This window comes from Eulemur rufifrons, chromosome 29, assembly GCF_041146395.1.
Source record: "Eulemur rufifrons isolate Redbay chromosome 29, OSU_ERuf_1, whole genome shotgun sequence".
NCBI classification, from domain to species: domain Eukaryota; kingdom Metazoa; phylum Chordata; class Mammalia; order Primates; family Lemuridae; genus Eulemur; species Eulemur rufifrons.
Window position 1 is genome coordinate 56,274,830 of NC_091011.1, and position 7,649 is coordinate 56,282,478.

The window sequence follows — 7,649 nt, forward strand, 5'->3', positions numbered from 1 at the left end:
CTGGGGGTTAAGGAGATAGTCATGTAAGGATTTCTCTTTGTATAATTGAAGTTTGTGGACAACTAAAGAACAGAGTGGCTGTGAAGGAGAAGTATTGAACAAAGTAGCATTTAATTACAACACTCTAAGGCACTCATCGCTGAAAACAGCATGAAAGGAAGCTGCTGGGTAAAATAATTTGAAAACTAAGGAACAAAATTATATGTTAAACTCTTTTATTGAACTGTAGACCCGTCAATGGTCTATCAGTTTATAGGCTTCCTACCTATACACTTGCACACACTCTAAGGCTTCATGATGTTAAGTGGCTTCCCCAGGGTGTTGAGATTTGGATGATTTAACGCAGAGGATAACTGGAAGTGTAAAAGAGCGAGGCTATGCTCTATTGGATGATAATCCTGATTGTTTTGTCATAACATCCGGGCACCAACATAAGCAGGTGTTATTTTAGGTTGATAAAGTACAGCTTTGAATGATCCGTGATCTCCCGCATTCTATATCTTATGGGCCAGCACAGGACACAAGTGGAAAAGTAAGGTGCCTGCTACTGCTTGGAAACAGGATTATTGGCTCTGCTATCATCACTGTACTGTATTTGCAAACATACAGATTCGTGTATCTCACATCTACTTCTCCAATAACAGTTACCCAGAGGTATGGGCTTAGATCTTTCTTGAGATAAGCAAATAAAATATTTTCTTAACTAATCGGTGGACAGCAACACCATCAGTTTTATCACTTCTGCAAATTCATCTTCGCACACCATATTCAGATTACCCTCAATTGTGCATTTAAGTATCAGATACCACCTAAATGTCAGAAGGAGAAAATTTAGACTAATCCTGGCAGTCTGGAAGAAAGATGTTGTCAAAGGTCATCAACAAGTCTGACAAAACAGTGCTCATTAACAGTGTCTGTCAGCACCTCCATTTGGAAGTAATTTGGATATTTGCAGTGACCCCATCAGTTGTGATTGGCTGGGCAGTGACCTTGACCAGGGTGAAACCTGTTCAGTGTAGCTCAGACAATGCACTGTAGGTGGAATCCAGAATGACAGATGGCAGTGGGGTCGGCAAAGAGGAACTTGTCCATCACTGCTATTGAAGATGAAGCTACTCAACAGGATAATCCAACGGGCACAGGAGTTGTGGTTTGCATAAGCCACAAGAGAATTGTTCAAGTTCCTTTATTTTTGAAGAAATGTTATATAGTTTCATGATCTGAGTTCACAAGACTGATGAATACATGGAAAAAAGAGCATAGCTGTTGGACTTAAGCAATAGACTAGACATTTCAAAACGTCTTTGTCTCAAAAGCCAAAGCCTGAAAAGTCATGTGGGCTGTGTCTGTAACATGAATAAATTCCTTATCAAAAACTAGTTCCTATGATATTTTTCTTTATTCATACAAACCGGGTTAGTTTCCTGGAGGAGTAATTATTCTTAAGCAATAGACCAGACATTCCTTATTCATCTGGTAGATACATCCCTTCCTTTTCTCTTCTTTTTATATTTCACAGATTAAATGTGAAATATAACTATGAGTACAGAATATATTATACTTTCTAAATGGTAAATTAATAAAACTATAAAAGCAATTAAAAATTCTGGGAATAATTAACTTTTGATAAAACAACCTGGATCTGTTTTAGCAGTTTTAGAAGCACTTTTTATGTAAAAAAGTAGGAATTATAACAGGATATTGAATGACATAGCATAGTGTTTTGATTCTGGGCTCTGAGTCTCAGTAATTTAAAACAAAAATTAATTGGCCAAGGACCTAATGGCAATGTGTGTAAGTGCTAGTGGTAATATGTGTGAAATGGTAAATCATTAAGAAATATGCACAACTTTCAATTACTCATGGAATGTTCAACAATCTTAGAATCTCTGAAAATGGGAGACCACTCCTCCTCATTGACTGCCTGAGCCCAGGAGTTTCTCACAAATGTTCATCTTTGGCTTCCTTGAAATGTTTTTGGACCAAACAGGTGGGAAAAAGAAGAGAAAAGGACGAGAGGGGAAAAAAGAGGAAAAAAAAATAAAAACCAGCTAATCAGCTTCAACTAAAAGTGAATAAAAAATAAAAAGTAAATGGATTTCAACAAATAATAAAGCATTAAAAATAGAAAACTGGCAGATGATTTAACTAAATTGGTTTGCTGCCTTGTGATTATACATTTCCCATATCTAGCATTAAGGTATGCCTGAAGGATGTTTAGGACAAGGTAGGAATCCTTAATAAGGACCCACTAATCTCTGTTTAGTAATTAGACATCATGGTTCATCCCTATTTTACTTTAAAAAGGAGTCTTTCTGCAAAGCAAAATATTACCCTGCTCATCTAGACTCCAACATAGACACTTATGGATTAGTTACTAACTTAATTTTCTCATTTGGGCATTTTATCCATAACAGATAATATCATTCAAAAGGCTTCAAGGATAATGCATCATTTTCAGTGAAACACTTTTCCTAACTGAATTTGAGACACCTCCCATTTGGGTAGAGCAGCTTTTATAAAAATTGCCTCAGCTAGACTCATTCCAGCTATATTTACACCACCTGTTTCAGTGTGCATATTGTCATGACCCACAGAGACTGCATTAAGTCATTAAGAGACTGACCACACAGTGTCATTTGCTGTAACTGAATCTGTGGCTTCAATCAATAACCCAGTGAAAGTGCCTAGGGCTGCAGGATTAGGGCACAGCCTGCTGAGTCAAGGGGGGAGGTGCAAGTGGGTCAAGCATGGGGGTGGAGGGGGTTGTCCAAATGGGAGCATATTAATTTGGGACACCATGCAATAAATTTCAGTTCCATTTTAATTAGTCATAAAACATAGCATAAGCCATGTTAACAAAGCCATCCAAGACAAAGTCGTCTTTTCCTCAGCAAAGATTCAACATAGAGCTAAAGATGAAAGCAAGTAGCCAGTTGAGCAGAAGAAAAGACACTAATCTTATCCGCTTTTCCAAGCCATGGTTTAACTTCTAAAAATGAGCTGAATCCTGTGATTGCTGCAGGCTTTCTTATTTTCTGCAGACTAAAAGAAATAGCAATTTTTGAAGTGCTAATACCACTGTAAACACAATTTATTTTATGAGTTTTTATAGTTCCACTGGTGAAAGTCCTATGCAGCTGTTGTTTGCCAAATTGTCATTTGTTGGGTTAAAAGTTCGTCCTACACATCCAGAGTATGGTCACAACTCAGGAATCAAATGACCACACCAGAGCTACATACTATGTGGATCATATAATTTGTTTTGGATCCGTTTCCTTCCAGATGCTAAAATCTGGTGTATTTATTAAGAGTTGGCTAAAGCCCTCATACACTCTGGAGTTCAACAAAAAAGACTAATTAAATGGGACCCATCCCAACACATATGTCTTCTTGAAGCTGAAAATGATTTAGGGCTTTGATGGCAGTTAGTGACCATTGGGTCGATTTGTACTCGTTCTAGGAAGTTAGCCTGCAGCCATGCTTCGATCTTAGAAATAGTCTTAAGGTGAATATTTCCCAGATGGCTTTTTCAGATAGAGATGTCTTACAAAAGATGAAAAGAAGACTTTACCAAAATCCAAAGAACAGCTCATGTTTAAGATGGTTTTTTAAGGGACAAATTTGGAGGCCTTTTCAAACTCTACAGGGGGCTTGAGGAATATGTTTGGAAAGTAAACATACAGTTGAATTGCCCAGCTGCCACCTGGCTTAGTGTGTGACCTTTCATAGAATTTCCACATTTTAAATCGAAAAGAAATCTTGGTGATCCTTGGGGTCAGGCTGTCTTTTCCTATGCAGAAAAGAAAAGTGGGACTAAGGTAAGTTAAGTAATGCACTCACATGAACCCGATTTCCATCCAAGCCTCCGTGTTCCCTCCCATTCCAGAGGGCACCCTGGCCTCTGCAGCACAGGTGCAACTCAGCAGAAAGTCTTTTATTGGGGACATTCTCTCTGGCTTTTATGTTCATTTCTTCTCTCTCGGTTCTGCTTCTTTCTCTCTTTTTTTTTTTTTTCCTGCATTTACTGCTCTCCCAGTTTCGCATTCTCTCTCTTTAGAAACATCTTCCAACTCTAGCCCTGAAGTTTAATTGTAGTAGCAAGGATAGCTTGCTGGGGGTGAAGCTGGCCTACTGAATAATTCCTTGCATGATCTCTGATTCCTCCTAAGTTCCATCTGAGAGTGTTTGTCTATAACATTTATCTGAAAAATGTACTACCATATGCTATTTGAGTTTTTGTTGTTATATATTTAATCCTATTTTTAAAATGTGTGTAGACAAGGATATCAGACTATTTTGAAACCCTTATATTGATAGTACCTAGTATGGTACTAGGCTACTGAGTTTTTAAAGAGGTTGATTTTCTATATGCATCTTTTAAATCAGTTTTAATTTAGAAAATGTCTAATTGATCAAAGGGTTGCTTACAACTAGTTTGGGAGGGGAAGAAAAAACACTTCTAAAATGCAGACTGAACTATGTACATTGAATGGGGCAAGATTTTAATGCTCCAAGTGACACCCAGGGGGTGCTGATTCAGGTATTTAATTAAGGCTTTTTAAGGCATTTTTGTGAAAATTTTAGGAATTTCCCTTCTCAAGTGAGAAGTTGACATAAATCTTTCATTATTTGCTTTTACTACTACTACTGCTACTACTACACACACATACACACATGATACCTGGAGTGCAAAGGTGAAAAGAAATAAGCCCATTTTAATAAAAGTTTATTAATCCAGTGTTATGTCCCATATTTGTTTGGTGCCACAACAAAATGAGTGTTGGAAATACTGTGTTAAATTACAGAAATGTGTTGTAATCCTAATCATTAATCATAATGAAGTGTATAAGGAAATGAAAGCAATCCAGGACAATGAAAGACCTTGTGAGAGAGCAACAGAAAATAATCACTGTAAGACACAGATGGGGAAACGTGTCATGTGGAATCAAGTTTAACAGAAGGCCCAGTGGTCCAGATGAGACTGATGAGAGAGCAATGCAGAGGCCAGTGGGAAGGGGCACAGAGTATACTGGTGCGGGGTGCAATGGCTCATGCTGATGGACCGACTGAGAGACACAGAAAAGGAGCAGATTGAGCAGCCTTAATCCATCACCACTGCTGACTATTGTGGGTCATGGGAATGTGAAAGGTCATTCAATGGCAAATTGGATGGCATCTTTCTACGTAATCACAGAATTATTAGGACTGAACTGTTAGAAATTGAGTCCAAATATGGCAGAATAAATTAGATATTGATTTTGCTCTCACTCTTTTCTCTTCTCCTCCCAGGCCGTGGTGCTCCCTTGCCCCTAGGCAGTTTGGCATAGCTTGATTACAAATCAAATTGCTTTGAAAAAGTTGGCTCTGTGATTTGGTTTTCTAGTGCCTGAACTCTTTGAGGGGACCACTGTGGAACATCAGAAGAGAGTGATGGCTGGGAGGACGAAGGAGGGAGGAGAAATTTTTAGAGGCTGGGAAGGGAAGGAGGTCTCCTGGTCCAAGAGCAGCAGGGGAACTTGCTGGCTTTTGAGGGGGTAGCAGAAACTAAGAAGGTGACAGTGGCAGCACTCTCAAACAGTTAAGGACCCTGGATGCACTGAACTCATGATCAATAGAAGCATCTTATTTTGAGAGTCCTCAAGGCTCGGAAAACGAGGCCATACACAGTGACCCTTACCTGAGTGGCACCCAGATTCCTGTGAAGTCACAATAAGAGTAAAAGCTGCCAGGCTAGTGTCCTGGAAATTGTCCTTAAATTATTTTTAAATATTTTTGCATTACTGAACTAAGGATAATTTTGTTGTTCTGATACCAAGTTATTTTGAAATTTGGAAAACTCTTATGTCTTCCATTCAACAGTAATGAGTCTCCTTACTCCAGTTTTTCTTCCTTGACTCCAGCCAGGCAGATGTGCACTTGTGTGAATCACAGCACGCTATCACACTGAGTTACTTGTAATATAAAGGAAAGAAAAAGGCTTGTAATTTAGACTTTGGGTTTTCGAAATCACCAGGATTTCAACACAACAAACTGTTTCAGGTATTCTGCATCAGACTGTTCATGAACCAGAAAATTTAAGGCAAACTGGAAAGTGTACTTTGAAATGAAATATGGCTCTTGCTGATAAAAAATTGCAGTCCCTGTTTTAAAAAATACAGAATGGTCTACCCAAAGTTATCAAAGGACTGTGGGAATTATTTGAAGATTAAAGCAGTAAAGAAAAATAATCGAAGTTAGTTTAAAATATGTCAACATTCTTCCTTCAATTGGTATAGAAGCATAAATAGCTTTTAATCAGCAAATTAAAATTGCATAACAATATTCTTAGGACTCAAAGAAACGCTATTGGGATGTGTGTCTATGTACCTTTATTGAGATATAATTCACATATCCAATTCACCTATTTATGTGTGCATTCTGTAGTTTTTAGATATTCATGGTTGTACAACCATCACCCAAATATATATTTATCACCCCCAAAGGAAACCCTGTACCAAATAAAGTCACTTTGCATCTTCTTCCCTCTTCTAGCACCAGGCAGCCACTAATTTACGTTCTCTCTATGGGTTTTTGCATTATGAATTTCAGATAAATGGAATTATATAATATGTGGTCATTTGTGATAGTTTCTTACAATCAGCATAATGTTCTCAATATTTATACATGTTGCACATGGATATTTCATTTCTTTATTGCTTAATTTTCCATTTATGTATATATTACCTTTAGTTTATAGTCTTATCAGCAGAACATTTGAGTTGTTTCTAATTTTAAGTCATTATGAATACCTGATATATATATTTGAGATTGAATTTCTTTGCAGTGATCAAATAGTATTTTATTTTCATTATTTATGGTTCATTGCAGATTCCTGTTTTTATTTCCTAAATATTTATATTAAAAAGTATCCTTAAAATTTATATTTCTACTAATTACATTTCATTTGTTCTATTAGAAATATTTTATATAATAAACATTAAATTTTTGTGTACTGATGTGTTATATGAGAAATATATGGTATATTTATATAAGAGCTCTGTCAGAGTAAATTAATATTTAGTATACAGGTCACAGTACACACATTCTTGCTTCAGTGAATTGTCTGGACAATGAGACCACCCTCAGTGATTGCAGAGTATGGGCTCTCAGTATCAGCTCTTTGATATTATACTCTCTATCTTTGGAAGGAGAAAATTGGACTCTCTGCTTGCTGGGCTTTAAGGAATTATTGATGCCTTTGTCAATTTGTAGCAACAGATGCTGTTTTAAGGCACACTCGGTTAAATAACACCACTGATCAGTGTGTGGCAACTCATTACTACCAGGACACTAGATCCTGAAATAATAGTACTCACACATCAGAGATAAAGTCTGAGATAAGCAGAACACTCTCAAAATAATCTTTTAGAACTAATGTGATACGCTTAAGGCTAATGTGATACTCTTATTTCTAAGAATTCAAAGCCATTTCCCATATACATAAGAGACCTGCTATTCAGTTTTAGACACAATATATCCATGGGAGATGGACAGGGTGGGTTCCCCCCTTGGCTTCTTTTCCCCTTGTCTCAAGAATGATGGTAGAATTTTTTCTCTTTTTTGCTTCCATAAGAGGAATCCTTCTCAGCTATGTTACTGGAAGGAGA